The 17015-nt window shown below is 34.8% G+C and overlaps 1 non-coding gene across 1 annotated transcript; it reads left to right on the forward strand.

Moving 5' to 3' along the window:
• Positions 1–9015: 9015 nt before the first annotated feature.
• LOC127133988 (small nucleolar RNA R71) lies at positions 9016–9121 on the forward strand. Its single transcript, XR_007807773.1, has one exon. It is a non-coding gene; the product is annotated as a small nucleolar RNA R71 (small nucleolar RNA).
• Positions 9122–17015: the final 7894 nt, after the last annotated feature.

Consider the following 17015-nt stretch of genomic DNA (forward strand, 5'->3'; position numbering starts at 1 on the left):
GTTGCTTATGCTTATTGTCTATGCAAAAGTCCAAAGGAAATGGGTTTCTACATGACATTCTTGTCTTGTGGATCGCTCTCCATTGGTCAGATTTTTTCAACTCTTAACTTTTAATTTTTGTCTAGGGTAGCCTTTTCATCTTCTCCCACTTCTTTAATTTCAAAATCTCTCCCTCTTTTAAAAATTTTCTTTGCTTGTGATTTCAAACTTAGACATGTTTTAAATGAGTAAAAACTTATGCCTTATGCCAATGAATTTTCAAATTTTTTCTTAAATCAAACTTGTGAATAAACTTAATCATATTGACCTTAATTTCGAAAAGACAAAAATAATTAACCACTTCATTCAAATCTTTTGGCCATTTTTGAGCCCTTTTCATTAAAATCTTTTATTAAAATCAATCCAATAACTTCTTTGAAATTTTTACCACGAACTACGGGGTTTTGATCCCTCATTTTTATGTTGGTACGTAGGCATAAGACCGAAGGTTTTGTCAAACACAAAATTGTAATTAATGAATTCTTTTCTCATCCCCTCACTCTATATTTTTATCAAACATCATTTTGACCAAAATACTTGCACACAAAAAAGGCTCCATAGGAGTACCTATGATACTTTGGGTGTTAACGTCTTCTCTCTGTGTGACCAACCCCTTACCTGTAATCTCTGGCATTTTATTAGTTTTGATTTGAAAACTTCTTATCTTTGGGTTTTGTTCGTACTTTTGCCCTTTTCCTTTGGAAACAATAAAAGCGCAGTGGCGACTCTGGTTTTATTGACGTCAGGTTTATCCATAGCTTGATGGTCATGAATTTATCACTTTAGAAATTAAGTGGCGACTCTGCTAGGGATTAGTCCTCAGTGGGTTTAGCCTACTTTTTGGTGTGTATATTTGTATATTTTATGTTTGTTTGTGTATATTGTTTGTGTGATATATTATGTCTGTTGTGCTTGGTGATCTCTGTGTGATGAGATAAGTTCTAACCCGAACTTGAGTGCAATCTAAGATAGGAGGGTGGTATAGTCATCAGGGTCGGCCCAATCATATTGGAGGCCCCGTTCTAATTTCAAAAATAGGCTCAAACTTTTTAAAAAATATAATTATAATAATTAAAAAAAAATCAAAAATAGAATTATGTATTAATTAAAAATAAATGTAATTATAATTATTTTAAGTTTTGATCAATCTTAATTTTTGTATGTATTAAATTTTTATTATAACATTTTTTTCAGTTATTGAGTTTTTTAATAATATTTTATTTATTTTTATTAATATTTATAATAAAAAATTGAAATTTTCAAATTTTGGGGCCTTCTAACATGTGAGGCCCTGTGCTGCAGCACACGTTGCACATGTGTAAGACCCCAATTTTGACTCTAAGATCCCTCATGCTATCTCATCATATGCATTAGCATTGGGATCACACCTTGACATCCTCCTTACCCCTCATTCATTGGGTTTGTATTATGAGAGATCACCAAGCACCATTTGATTGTATCATACTTTGTATTTTTATCATTTTTACTAACCAAAATACTAAAAATATGTCTTTGCATTTGTTTAACTCTTTTGTAGGTAAGGCACATGCTCATCTTTGATCTATCAAGCTCATATCTAGGGTATAAGACCCTCATTGCAAGGAGCTTAATCAAGAATTGGTTTCAAATGGCTATAGGCATCATATATGGATCCCCATGATCTCCACGTGTTATTTTGATCCAGAAATCATCAAGAGTTTGGAATTGGTTTACCTTGGAAACCCTAGTTCATCTAGGTATCTTGTGTAACTTCTTCAACAAACTTCTTCAACAATTGATCAAATATTTAAAGGGATACTTCAAATTTCATCATATTATGCATATATGATCTCCCATGAGTCCCAAAAGTCAAGAGAATTGCAAGCTAGCAAGTTGGTTCATGGTGGTTGACCAGAGGAAGTCAACTGATCAAATATGGGGTTCCCTAGACCCTATCTCCTATCATATTTGTCATATGAAAATTATTCCAAGATAAAAGTTACTTTAAATGACATTCCAAACAACTTTTATGTTGAGATCTAGAGCTAAGTTTGCTTAGAAAGTCATTTTTTATGGTGAAAGATTATAGGTTATTTTGTCTAAACCCTAATTTGGAGGTCAACTTACCAAGACCATAACTTGCTCAATTTTTATGAGATGAAATATTTCCAAGTTTCACAATCAAATTCAATATGTATACTTAAACTTTGATGTTTGGAGGAAGATCTAATTCAACTTTTATGAGCATGTGATATGAGGATACATTATAGGTCATTTTGGACCAATGCCATTGAATAAGTGATTTTCCTTAACTTCAGAAATGCCTAACTCCTTCATATTAAATCCAAATAAGGTCAAATTTGTGACCATTTTGAAGGACTTTGAGAGAGATACAACTTTGATGAAGGAATGTTTCTCATTTAAAGCTCACATAAAAAGTTAGCCAAGGTGGAATAAGTGAACATATGGCTTGACACTTAGAATATTTTTATATGTTTAATTTTCCAAACTTCCACCTCAAAATTCATCATGATACAAGCTTCAAATGAAATAGTGTTCAACATGAAAGTTGTTCCTCTTTATCTAACCTTTCCAAAAAGTTCAATTTCATCAATTTTGGACAATATTTGAATGGGCTGCACATGGATTGAACATTGCATCATCATTTGGCAAGATTGAACTTCAAACTTCCATGCACATTTGCCTAGCATTCCAACATGACCTCAGCCTTGCTTATAATCAATTATGGATCAGATGAAGTGATTTCATGGGCCTGTATACACCCATGCACCCATGCATCACACATTTCTATTTTTGGATTCCATGTTCAAGTGTGCAAATATCAATTGAGTTGGCTATAAATAGAGACCTCTAGTTCAGAATTGAGGACCCTGCACGCCAACTTTGATCCCAAGCATTCAAACCCTTCCATTTGAGAGGACAACCTTGATAATTTCCATTTGAAATTGAGTTTGAATCTCATTGTTTTGAGATTCAAATCTCCAAGGATCCAAAGCCTTTTGATCATTCTAGTCTACTCCTGCAAGCATCTTGAGCAAGATCAAGCACAAGCAAGAGCAAGAACAATCGAATTCAGACCTGCATTAAAGGTATTTCCCAGAAAATTTCATCTCTTTGATTCTCACTCAATTCTCCATAATTCTCTTGGATATTTGGTTGTCTGAAGTCCTACCAATGTAGGCTAACAAGATTGAGCTGCTTTGAGATCAAATCGAAGCAACTCAGATCGTGCACCTCAAATTTCAACTCCTTGTATCTCTCAATATACTTGGAGTTAGGATGAATTGAGGCCAGATTCGAGCTCAATGCCATTTTTACTTTAAAATCATGTCCTTTTTTTTAATTTTGGTGATGGTTATAACTGAACCAGTCCGGTGAGGCTCACCGGAGAAGGAGACCAGAGCTTTGGCTCCGGTGGTGAGTTGGCAGTCCTCAGGATCCATTTGAAATGATTTAATCTTAAGCGTTGGTTTGAATTACCACTGTTGTGGTGCACTGACTCAAGTCCATGGTAGATTGCGCGTTCGTGACCACTTGATATGCCACCTCAATTAATGAGGGAGATCAAGTGGTCCATGTTTTTTCTAATTTTCTAATTTTCCTTTTATTTGTTTTATTTTCATTAATTCATATTAATTTTAATATTGATCCAAAAAATATGAGAGTTTCAACAAAAAAATTTAAATAAATTCCTCTTTCATTTTCTGAATTAAAATTATTTTTTAGATCATTATTAATATTTTTCATGATTTAATTGATTTTGTGATTATTTTTAATTGTTTAAAAATAGTTTTAAGTTTCCAAAAATTATGAAATTTTTTCTCCAACGTCCTTTGACCTTGTTTGACCTATGATAAATGTCATGGTCATTTTTTTGGTGTTTTGATGAGGTTTTAGGAATTTGATAAACCATAATTTAATTTAATGCATATTTTAGTTGATTTTAATTACTTAAATGTCAAATAAATTGTGTTAAGCTTCTAATTTTAACTTGTTGAGTTTGACTTGTGTTGTTGGGTCTTGGTCAAGGTTGATTTGACTTTGTTGAGTTAAGATCATTGGATTTAGGGGATTGATGAAATGTACATTTCATCTTCCAAAACGAATGAATGATCTTAATTTGATAAAAGTCCTCCTTTGACCAATTTGTGTTGATTCCATTTCCCCTCCCTATTCATCTCATTCCCCTTCTTTATTCATTCATGTCATGGACCTATGATATCTCTAGATCCTAAGGCTAGTTGATTGCAAAATCAACATGAGTATGGATGAGATTAGATCCACCCTTTTGCATATTTTTTGTGTGTGGTATGTTTTAGGAGCATAGTTCATTATACTATGTCTCTAACATGCATTAACACCAATATTTCTATTGCCCGACCTCAAATAGTTGTGACTTCTTCATAAGTCCAGTTATAATTGCTTAACATAACACTAAATTTGTGACATAAAAGACATATCATTCTAGTAAGTGAGATTGTAAGTCTCCCCTCTTTCATGGTATTGTATGGAAACTTGGCCTTTTTACCTTCCTTTGGAAGATGTCTTAGTTCAAGGATCCGTGCTTGTGAATAGTGGGTTGAGTATTCTCCAAAGAATGACTTAAACAAAACAAAAGCAAAAGCAATACTAACTTTTAATCCACTAACAATTAACATTTAATTTCAAGCCATTTACTCTTATGCACTTTAATTTCAAGCTTTATTCATTTGTCATTATTCATACCATTCAATTTGTTTACTTTAATGTCATTTTCACTATTCTCATTTGAGCCATAATTTGTGAATATATTATGTTTGTATATACTTGCTTTTGTTTGTGGTCTTTTGGTCTTAATGTACATAATAAGAACAAAAACCCTAAAAGACATTTTGTGTGGACTGTTGGATTTGATTTGAGACATTGGACTTAGAATTAGGCAACACTCCCTATGCAAAGGACTTGACTAATGCCAACTTTCATGAAACCAAGTGCTTATGAAGTGAACATTCATCTGATACAAATACTGAAGATCCATTTGAGTTCATCTGCAACATGATCATATTGAAGCTGTTATTTTGAACATGTGTCTAATGCTTATCTTTGAAGTCATCTGATACATGGAGAATTTTGAAGAAGATCATGGAGTTGATAAGCTTGGATGTGGATATCTTTATTTGATGTCTTACTCTTCATCTTGCTATTTGTGTATTGATATTGCTTGATTCTAAAGTCCAAGGGAAATTTGGGTTTCTATATGACATTTTTGTCTATTGGATTGCAGCCCATTGGTCAGATCTTTTCAACTCTCAACTTTTAAATTTGTGCTTAGCATTAGTCTTTTCATCTCCTCCCCATTTCTTTAATTTCAAAATCTCTCCCTCTTTTTTAAAAATCTTCTTTATTTTTTTTTCTTTCAAACTTTGACCATATTGCAAATTAGAAACTTTGGCCTTATGCCATTGCATTTTCAAACTCTTTTTCTTAAACAAACTTGTAAATGATATTAACTATACTTGACTTAAAATTTCAAAAGTCAAAAATAACTAACACTCATCTAAACCTTTTTAGGCCTCTTGTGCCTTTGTTAAACTTAAATTTTGTTAAAAAACAACTCACTCATTTTAAAATTGATACCACGAACTACGAGGTTTTGATTCCTCATTTTTATGTTGGTATGTAGGCACAAGCCCGAAGATCTTGTCAAACACAAAAATATAATTAATGAATTCTTTTCTCATCCATCCACTCTATTTATTGCAAATATCATTTGTATAAAAAAACACATATGCATACAAATAATTTCTAAATTTCTCTTTTATTTTTCTTCATCTAATTTTCATTTTTTTAACATTTTATTTTATTGATTTTCTATTTTTCGTGGAATTTCTCTTTTCTCCTTTGTTTTAATTTGTTTAAAAATACTTTATTGCATTTTAAAAGTCGGAAAAGTTTATTATATGCTTCTTATTTTATTTCGAACCTTCCATAATTTTTTTGGCCATTTATTTGGTGTTTTGAAGGACTTTATGGATTTTTCACTTTATTTCTATTTTAAAATTCATTTTAAAATTACTTTTGTTGCATTTTTATTTCATTTAATTTAATTTTATATTTGTTTAACCTTTGTGGATTTCTGTTGGCCTTGGATCATGGTTGTTTTAATTATAGGTCTCATCAAACTCAATGGATCTTGGGTGTTGATGGGGGTGAAAACCCTAATCCACCAAAATGGATGATTTATTTTAATGATGATTTGATAAAACCCTTGATCTAATTTGGGTATGATTTCTCTTGTCCCCTTGTTTTTCATCCCTTTCTTTTTTTTCCTTGATCAATTGGATGATTTGTGTCCATTTTGTTCATGATGTATGGATTGGTACTTGATGAACTTTCATCATTGTAAATCTACCTCCTAATTGATCATGGGTCATTTATGGTACTTTGGATTGATGCATAAGTTTGTCATAATCACTATGAAGTATGGATTGAAGTAATGGACCATGCTCATAGTCTTTGTGCTTGATCCATCCTCTTTTCTTTTTGTGTGACATGACTTTAGGAGAATGATTTACATATCATGTCTCTAGCATGTATTAACACAAACATTATTATTGACCGGCCTCATATAATTGTGACTTCTACATAAGTCCAATTACGATTGCTTAATATAGCACTAAATTTGTCCCGAAAGCAAGTCATTTCTATAAGTGAGATTGTAAGTCTCCTACTCCTCATGGTATTATGTGAAAATATTATCTCCTTTTCATTTATGAGAGCTAGTGGCATACTTGTTGATTTTATCCAAGTTGGAGCCCTTCTCATAAGTAATGTAGAGGTTCATATTTTCATACTTGTGGATGAATAGTTGAGTGTTCTCCAAAAAATGACTAAACCTTTTTGATCACTAACATTTAATAACATATCTTTGCATTGAATTTACTTTAATGTCATTTATCTTATGCTTTTTATTGTAATGTCATTTACTTTATGCTTTATTTTTTGACATCTCATATCATATTATTTGTACTTATGTTATTTGTTCTTTGTCCACTTGGACTTTCATTTCCTTGTAAAAGACATTAATAAAGAAAAAACTTAAAAAGAACTTATTCTCTTGATTCATGGGCTTGTAGTTACTATCTTTAGCATTATTGTGTAGTTATGGACTTAGAATTATGATCTTGACCTTTGCTTTGGGAGCTTATGCTTTGAGACCTTGGGATTCATATGATACCTTTGACTTTAGACTTCTTTGTGAAGACTTGGCTTGGTTATTTTGATTTCATCTTATGCATAATTATTCTTTGCTTATTTGACTGTCTTGAGGCTTAATCCAAAGGAGTGAATTCTTTCTAGAATTATGTCATAAATCTTATTATCTCTTGGTTAGATCTTTCCTTCCTAACTTTTACTTCATGCTTTAGGATAGTCTCTTCTTCTTCTCTTCTTCTTTAATTTTCAAAATCTTCTCTCTTTTCCAAAACCTTCTTATTTTTAAACTTGAACCATTTTCTCAATAAACCTTGAATTTTGTCAAGTGATTTTTTAAAACATTTTCTTAATAAATGTTAATCCATCTTAAGCATATTCAAACCAATTTCAAAAGAATTAAAAAATGCATAACCCATTCAAATCATTTTGTGCCCTTTGTGCACTTTTCCTTTTAAATCTTTTCCCCCTCAAAGTTTAGACGTGAGTTATTTCCATAGTTAAGATATGATTCTCCTATCCCCATAGCATTGATGATAAATCTTTTCCATCTAAAAAAGCTAGTGGCATACTTGTTTATCTTTATCCAAGTTGAAGCCCTTCTCATGGTGATGCAAAGTTCTCATACTTGTGGGTGACTAGTTGAGTATTCTCCTTAAAACGACAAAATATATTTTCATTAAAAATGAATAAAAATAAACACCTTTGTTATTTTTACCATGGAATACGAGGTTTTGATCATCCGTTATGCTTTATTGGTACGTAGGCATGAGACTCTTAAAGTCTTGGCAAACACAAAAAAATAAAAAATAAATATTTCTTTTTCCATCTCTCTAATCTTTTGCAAACAATACCTTTTTAAATTAAAATGTACATATTTTCAAAGATGTTCCCATGGAGTACCATGGGTGTTTAGGGTGATAATACCTTCCCTTTGCTTAACTAACCCCCAAACCCTTATCTCTTTTTATTAGTTTTCTTTTAAAACTTCATTGGGTTTTGTTCGTACTTTTTCCCTTCTCCTTTGGAAATAATAAAAGCACGATGGCGACTCTTGCTTTGCGAGTTAAGTTAATCAATAACTTAATCTCAAAACTTTTACCGCTACACCATGACGCCACCTTATTCGCCAATAATTTGATCAACTCATTAGCATGAACGTTTTGGTTCATAAAATTCTTGTTTTGTTGGGTCTGAGACATGATAAAATTCTGCATCATGAGCTCCAGATTAGACTTCTTAGGTGCAGAAGGAGATACATGGGCTCCTTTATTATTCTGAAAGTCAGGGGGAGTAGTAAGAAGTGGTCTTGGTGCAAAAAGAGCATTGTTGTTCTTATAGATGAAATTTGACATCCAGGATTATATGTGTTAGAGTAGGGGTTACCATACGCATAATTTTCCTGGTCATGAAAAGCTTCAGACAATAATTGACAGTCAGATGTGATGTGTCCTTGGACTCCACAAATCACATAGAGAGGATTCATTGCAGCTATGATAACTGCAGGAGTAATGGTTAGGTTCTCAATCTTCTGTGTAATGACATCTACCTTAGTATAAACATGATCTAGGCCTTTCAATTTATACATACCGCCTTTCGTTTGAGACTTTTTAACATGGGTGCACTCTCTACCCCATTGGTAATGATTTTGGGCCATGTTCTAAATAAGTTGAGGACTCAGAGAATGGTTTGTCCGTCAGAGCCCCTCCTTCCGCAACATCAATTGTAATCCTCGTGTTATAGAGGAGACCATTATAGAAAGCATGAATAATTAGCCAATGCTCTAGGCCATGATGCAGGAAAAGTCCATCACCTCTTTGTACCTTTCCCATGCTTCAATGAGAGATTCTCTACTAACTTGTCTAAAATAAGTGATTTGGTTTCTTAAAATTGCCGTTTTAGACGGTAACAAATATCGGGCAAGGAAAACCTTCTTAAGCTCATTCCATGTAGTAATAGAATTAGCTGGGAGGCATTGTAGCCAAGGAAAAAATCCATAATTGAATGGCTTTAGGATTGACGTCATTACTCTTTAGCGTGTCAGCATACTGAAGAAACACATAAAGATGTTGATTCAGGTCCTCCGTAGTGCTTCCGGAGAACTGATTTTGTTGCACGATTTGCAAAAGAGAGGGTTTGAGCTCAAAGTTATAAATTTGAATATTTGGGGGAGAAATGCTCGAATGAGGCTCGTTATGGGATGGGATGGCATGGTCCTTAAGAGGATGCTCAATGTTTCCAGCCATAAGGATGGTAAATTGGATGCGAAGTTGTTATAATCAACGTCTTATTTGGATAAAACGCTTCATTTCTTCAATCGGTTGGTCTAACTCGTCCCCAGGTGAGTGGGTACTTGCCATACAACCGAAAGAGGGGGGATAAAAAAAGTAAATGCCTTAGTCTATACGTAGAAGCAACGAAATCACGATATTGACTAATGGTCCCTTACAACGGTGCCAAAAACTCATCACGTCTGCAAGTGCACGAAAATATTATAGTAATAAAAAGATCGACATGTCTGTTAGGTACTGATTAACACTGTTAGATGTTGAGTGATGTGTTGTTGATTATTTTACATGAATTTTTAATAATTAATGTTGAGTTTCATGGTGGTGTCCATGTAAGGGTGAGTTATTGAAGTGTGTTGTGTATGATTCAATTTAGCGTGTCTTTTCCTTGTACGGTTGATGTTTTGCCGTTGTTTTGGTGTACTTGATGAATTTAATTGAATAAGGTGAATTATTATGATGATTAAATAATAATTGAATTAATTTGCATGATTATAAATGGTGAATTATGATTATATTTATGATTTGTGATGTTACAAATATAATTATATGATGTGGATGCAATTATAATTGTTTGTGTTAAGGTGGGTAGTTCAGAAGTGGGGACTACTGTGAATGATATATTGCATGTTGTTTATGGTTAGAAGTGGAACCATAAGTGTTATTGTCGTTGAATTACTTTGTATATCATGCATCATTTTGTGTCAGTGTGTTGAAAGAGGTAGATCACGCATTCAGAAGTGGGGACCAGTGACTGTCCGGAGTTCAAAAGTGGGGACCCGAGGTTTAGAAGTGGGGACCTGGTTCAAATTAGGAACCGTTATTGAGTGGACGAGATCAATAACAAGCCTCTGATGTCCAAATTGGTATCACATGCATAGAGTCGAGTTGTGAGTCACATTGCATACATAAAGGTTATGTGAGTTGAATTGTTGTGTTATCATTTGAATTTAATGTATGTTGTTGATTAAGTGATTTAAGCTACCCTTGAATGCTTTTACACCATTAATATATTTGAGCATATTCTCACTCCTTTATTGTTTGATTTGTGTTGTTCTCTACATTTTGGTACATATACTGATCAGTAAATTTGCAAGTGTATTAATCTTTCAATATAGTAATAAGGGAAATTTCCCCAAGTATCGATCTCATGGACTGGTTGACAATACATAGTACGGGTTCTATCTTAGTTAAACAAAAGCCTGGGTTTTTTGAATAGTTCGTTTGAAAAGTAGAAAATAGAATGCAGAAGAAATTAAAGAAAGCAATTGAACAGTTTAAAAGTATTATGAGTGAACATGCCAGGAAAGGTGTATGATTGGATTCATCAATAACATTAAATTAACCTTGCAACAACTTGACTCGATAATATTAACTACCAGTTCTCAAGGGTGTTTACTCTTAAGTCTTTAGTGAAAAAACCTTTAATAATTCAAATTAATCTCTATGTCTACAGTGAATCACAGATAAAATTAAGAATTATTTTAATCAAGACTATTCCGGTTTCCATAGGGTATCCCTAGGCCTAGGTGATATCTACTATGAATTATTCACAATTAAGGATTAACAATGGCGATCCAACCTAAATATTAACCACAAATCAAACTCAATTTTTCTGAAAGAGAAAGCATTAAGCATAAATTTTAAATAAATCAAATATCACAAAATCAAAGTCATTACCAGGTAGAAATTTAGAATTATATCATAAATTTGAATCCGGAACACCCGTAGCATTGGGGGGTTTGATAACTCATAACAATAACAAAAAACATGACAGACAATGTAGACATTACAAATTAATGGAAGAAAAGAGGTTTTCAATCATGAAAGTTCATGAAAATCTTGATCCAACTTGAATTCTTCAGTGTTCTAGCCTTCAAAACGCGTTCTCGGTACTCAAAAATCGTCCAACCCTTTGAAATTCGTGTTTTCAACTAAATAGACAAATTCTGGGCTTTTTTCAGATCTGGGATGTGTCATATGCGTATGGCCTCCACCTATACATGTATGGGAACTTTTTACACTGACTCATATGCGTATGGCCCAGGGTAGGGTTATGGCCCAGTTGGAGCCATACGCGTAAGGCTTCTGGCTGCACAGAGGGGGCATGGCTGGCATCATACGCGAATTAGCCTTCCCATACGCGTATGAGCAAAGACTTGAACTTCACCTCCCTCATGCTGTTACATACATGGTGGGAGGTGATGTCAGGTGGCCATACGCGTATGGGGAGGAAATGTGCATTTTTCTCTCTTTTTCTCCTGCTCATACATTATCGTCCATTTCTTCTCTGATCCAATCCTCTTTACTCGTAAGCCCTATAAACACATGAAACACTATCTCAAGCGCGTAAAATAGCTCATAATTACTAAAAACTTAGCAGATCAAGTTTTTATAAAAATATACCAAAATAAGCTCAAACTACTACTCAAACCACATCAATTCACCTGCTTTTGGCATTCAAATGACATCATTTGCAAATGATTTTCAGACCATGGATTATGGACGAAGGAACACTAAAAAGTACAGTTTCAGATGTCCTGATTTGAAGGAGTTAGGGAAGTTGTCATCCTTTATATTAGATCCCTTGGATTTCAAGCGACGTCATGGGAAGCTTTTGTTCGTATTATCTACTGATGTGGTTGAAGGACTCCTGAGTGTCTTGGTCCAATTGTATGACCCTCTTTACCGATGCTTCACTGTGTCTAGAGGTTAAGAAAGGGTTGGTTGATTTTCTTCGAGAATATTCAAATGTGTTTTCTAGGTCATATTAAGATATGCCTAGTTTGGATTCTGAGATTGTGGAGTATATATTGCCTTTGAAGCCAGAATGCCCGCCAGTCAAGCAGAAGTTGAGAAGAACTCATCCTGATATGGCAGTGAAGATTAAGGAGGAAGTACATAAGCAAATTGATGATGGTTTCCTTGTTACCTCCGAGTATCCGTAGTGGGTGGCCAATATTGTGTCTATTCCTAAGAAGGATAGAAAAGTCTGTATGTGTGTTGATTACAAAGATTCGAACAAAGCCAGTCCGAAAGATGATTCCCCCCTGCCACACATTGATATGTTGGTAGACAATACAGCTAATTCAAATTCTTTTCATTTATGGATGGATTTTCTGGTTATAACCAAATTAAGATGGCACCCGAAGATATGGAAAAAACCATATTCATTACACCCTGGGGAACATTCTGTTATCGAGTGATGCCTTTCGGTTTAAAGAATGCTTGTGCAACGTACCCGAGAGCTAAGACCACTATTTTTTATGATATGATGCATAAAGCGATTGAGGTCTATGTTGATGATATGATTGCTAAATCAAGTGATGAAGAAGTGCATGTTGAGCATTTGTTGAAGTTATTCTAGCATTTAAGGAAGTATAAACTCCGCTTGAATCCCAATAAGTGTACTTTTGGTGTTCGCTCTAGTAAGTTGTTAGGCTTTATTTTCAGCAAGAAGGGTGTTGAAGTTGATCATGCCAAGGTCAAAGCAATATAAGATATGCTTGCGCCCAAAATTGAGAAGCAAGTCAGAGGTTTTCTCGGCCGCTTGAACTATATCTTAAGATTTATATCACATATGACTGCCACATGTGCGCCTATATTCAAGCTCCTTCGAAAAGATCAGTATTGTGATTGGGCCAAGGATTTCCATAAAGCTTTTGACAGTATCAAAGAATATCTACTTGAGCCTCTGATTCTGTCTCTCCCTATTGAAGGAAGACCTTTAATCATGTATTTGATTGTGCTTGAAAAGAGTATGTGTTGTGTTCTTGGTCAGCAAGATGAATCTGGGAATAAAGAATATGCAATTTACTACCTTAGCAAGAAGTTTACCGACTGTGAGACTAAGTATTCTATGCTTGAGAAGACATGATGCACATTGGCTTGGGATGCTAAGCATCTACGCCAGTATATATTGAATCATACTACTTGGTTGATATCTAAAATGGATCCAATCAAGTACATTTTTGAAAAGCCTGCTTTAACTGGGAGGACCGCCCGTTGGCAGATGTTATTATCTGAGTATGATATTGAATACCAATCTCAAAAAGCTATTAAAGATAGTATATTGGCTGACCATTTAGATCACCAACCTATTGAGGAGTATCAGTCAGTGCAATATGATTTTCTTAATGAAGAGATTTTGTACTTGAAAATGAAAGATTGTGATGAACCATTGCTTGAAGAAGGGCCAGAACCCGGTTCCCATTGGGGCATGGTATTACTCCTCAAGGCACTCATTTTCCGTTTACAACTAGATTGACCTTCAAGTGTACAAACAATATGGCTGAGTATGAAGCTTGCATTATGGGGCTCGAAGAAGCCATTGATCTTAGAATTGAAAATTTTGGTGTCTATGGAGATTCAGCTTTGGTTGAGAATCAGATCAAAGGTGAATGGGAGACGAATCAACCCGGTTTGACACCATACAGAGATTATGCGAGGAGGATATCAACTTTCTTTACAATGGTTGAGTTTCATCATATCCCACGAGATGAAAACCGGATGGTAGATGCTCTTGCAACATTAGCTTCCATGATTGTGGTGAAATTTTGGAATGAAGTTCCCAATTTGACTATGATGCGTCTTAATAGGCCTGCTCATGTGTTTGCGGTAGAAGAAGTTAAAGATGAAAAGCCATGGTATTATGATATCAAGTGTTTCCTTCAAAGTCAGATTTACCCATCTGGCGCATCTTTGAAAGATAAGAAGACATTGAGAAGATTAGTTTGCAATTTTTACTTGAATGGTGATGTGCTTTATAAGAGAAATTTTGTTATGGTTTTGCTCATATGCATGGATAGACACGAAGCAGATTTATTGATGACTGAAGTTCACGAATGTTCCTATGGTACTCATTCCAACGGGCATGCTATGGCAAAGAAAATGTTAAGAGCAGGTTACTATTGGCTGACAATGGAATCTGATTGTTGCAAATTTGTGAAGAAATGCCATAACTGTCAAATTTATGCAGATAAGATTCATGTTCCTCCGACACTGTTGAATGTCATTTCCTCTCCATGGCCTTTCTCCATGCGGGGAATTAATATGATCAGTATGATTGAGCCCAAAGCTTCGAACGAACATCGTTACTTTTTGGTGGCTATTGATTACTTCACAAAATGGGTTGAAGCGACATCATATGCGAATATAACCAAGCAAGTTATTGTAAGGTTTATCAAGAATCATATCATATGCCGTTATGGTGTGCCAAGTAAGATCACAATGGATCGAACTTGAATAACAATATGATGGAAGCTCTTTGCAAAGACTTTAAGATTACACATCATACTTCTTCTCCTTATAGACCTAAGATGGATGAGGTTGTTGAATCTGCGAACAAGAACATTAAGAAGTTTATTCAGAAGATGGTTGTGACATATAAAGATTGTCATGAGATGCTCCCGTATGCTTTGCATGGGTACCGTACATTCGTTCGCTCTTCAACAGGGGCAACCTCTTTCTCTCTTGTTCATGGCATGGAAGTTATGCTTCTAGTAGAGGTTGAGATCCCGTCACTATGTATATTGATGGAAGCCAAGTTGACCGAAGCTGAATGGTGTCAGACCAGGTTTGACCAACTCAATTTGATTAAAGAGAAGAGATTAACTGCCATGTGTCAAGGTCAGTTGTATCAACAGAGAATGAAGAAAGCTTTTAATAAGAAGGTCAAGCCTCATGTGTTCTGAGAAGGTGACCCCGTGCTTAAGAAGATTTTATCTTTCAAACCTGATGCTAGGGGCAAATGGAATCCTAATTATGAAGGCCCATATGTTGTTAAAAGAGCCTTTTTAGGAGGTGCTTTGATTCTTACAACTATGGACGGTGAAAAGTTCACTCGTCCTGTGAATGCCGATGCAGTCAAGAAATACTTCGCCTAAAAGAGAAAAGAACAACTCGCTAAGTTAAAAACCCGAAAGAGAGACTTAGGCAAAAAGAACGTCTCGGTGGATTGAAAACCCGAAAGGGTGATCGAGGCAAAAGTTAGAGACATAAAACATAAAAGTTCATCCTTGTAGATTGAGTACCCCACCTTGGGGAAATATAGGTAAAAATTAGGGATTATGGCAAGTAACTACATCCGGTTGGTCCTGATCTTTGAAGCAGTTTTAAACAGTTATTTGGTTCTGATTCGTCATTCTCAACCGAAGACAAGAATACAGGGGATTCCAAAGTTGGTAGGGAGAGTAGTGGTCATTGTATTCAATGTAGCCCTTTTCCATGTAAATTACCATTTTTCAAACTTTGTAAAGATCTATGGAGTCCTTCCATTTGCGGATTACCATTCTATTAAATAAAGTTGAATTACCATTATTTCTTATTCTTATTTGTTTTTGCCTAAATAAAATTGAATTTTTTATGGTGATAATTTTGAAATAAATAAATAAATAAATAAACTGAGATGCAGACGGAGATCGACGATCTCCGAGTGGATCAAACACGCCAAGGCATAGAGCAAGCCCATCAAGGAACTCTTATAGATGAGATGCATGCGATGATGCAACGACTGATGTTGCAATTTCCTCCACCGAAGTGAGGTTGTGTGAGTCCCTCCTCTATCTTGCATTAAACATTCATTGCGGACAATGTTTGGTTCAAGTGTGGGTTTTTCTTAATTATTTGTTCTTAGTATTTTCAGCATCTTGTTATTTTTGTTTAAGTAATTAGTTGTGTGGTATTTTGTATGTTACAGATAGAGGACATTCGTGTCGGATGAATGATGAGGCTCAGAGCGATTGGATGAAAGGAACGCTCCTCTACTTTCTCTTTTGGAAACCCCCAAAAGTTGATGCTGATGATCTGAATAATCGAACACGATTCTCTGTCACTAGACTACACATGAATAGTCTGTAACCGAAGCAAAGACGAAGCTACATCACACTGAGAGGTATCTTGGAAACCTGCAAGCTATACCAAACATGGTGAGAACTCCAAAAAGGCCAAACACTTGTCATCATGAGATCTTTTCAGGTATGTCTATGTCTCTTTGAGTTTACGTAATAGATGTTGGAATTTCATAACACACATGTACACACTGAGGCAATTCTTTTGTTTTAACCCTGAGCCTTTCCAGCGAACCCACCATTATTACCCTTCGTTCATCCAATTCGAGCCATATTTCCTTTTGTTTGTTGTTTAACCACTGTAAATAACCATAAGCCCAAACACTACTGTACCTTGCTTGGATAAGTGTTGTTGACCCTAGGTCTGTGGAAAATGCAAACATCAAATTTACTAAACTGAATAATAAAATAGGTAGAATAATGTGTTACCGACTTCGTGAAATTGTGCCGAATGAGTGTCAGAAAATAAGTAGAATTGGAGACCAATCAGTATGCATAACATCATGGTGTTTATTTGTGCATCTTGCATTTTTTGGTGCATTCCCCGCTCTTTGGTATTTTTATCCCCGTAGAGTGTGTGCGTTCTCTCTCCAATAGAGTGTCGGCCTTAAGTAGAAAGCGCATATCCTTTCTAATTCCCCATGAAATT

The sequence above is a fragment of the Lathyrus oleraceus genome, chromosome 3, assembly GCF_024323335.1.
Source record: "Lathyrus oleraceus cultivar Zhongwan6 chromosome 3, CAAS_Psat_ZW6_1.0, whole genome shotgun sequence".
Classification (NCBI taxonomy): Eukaryota; Viridiplantae; Streptophyta; class Magnoliopsida; order Fabales; family Fabaceae; genus Lathyrus; species Lathyrus oleraceus.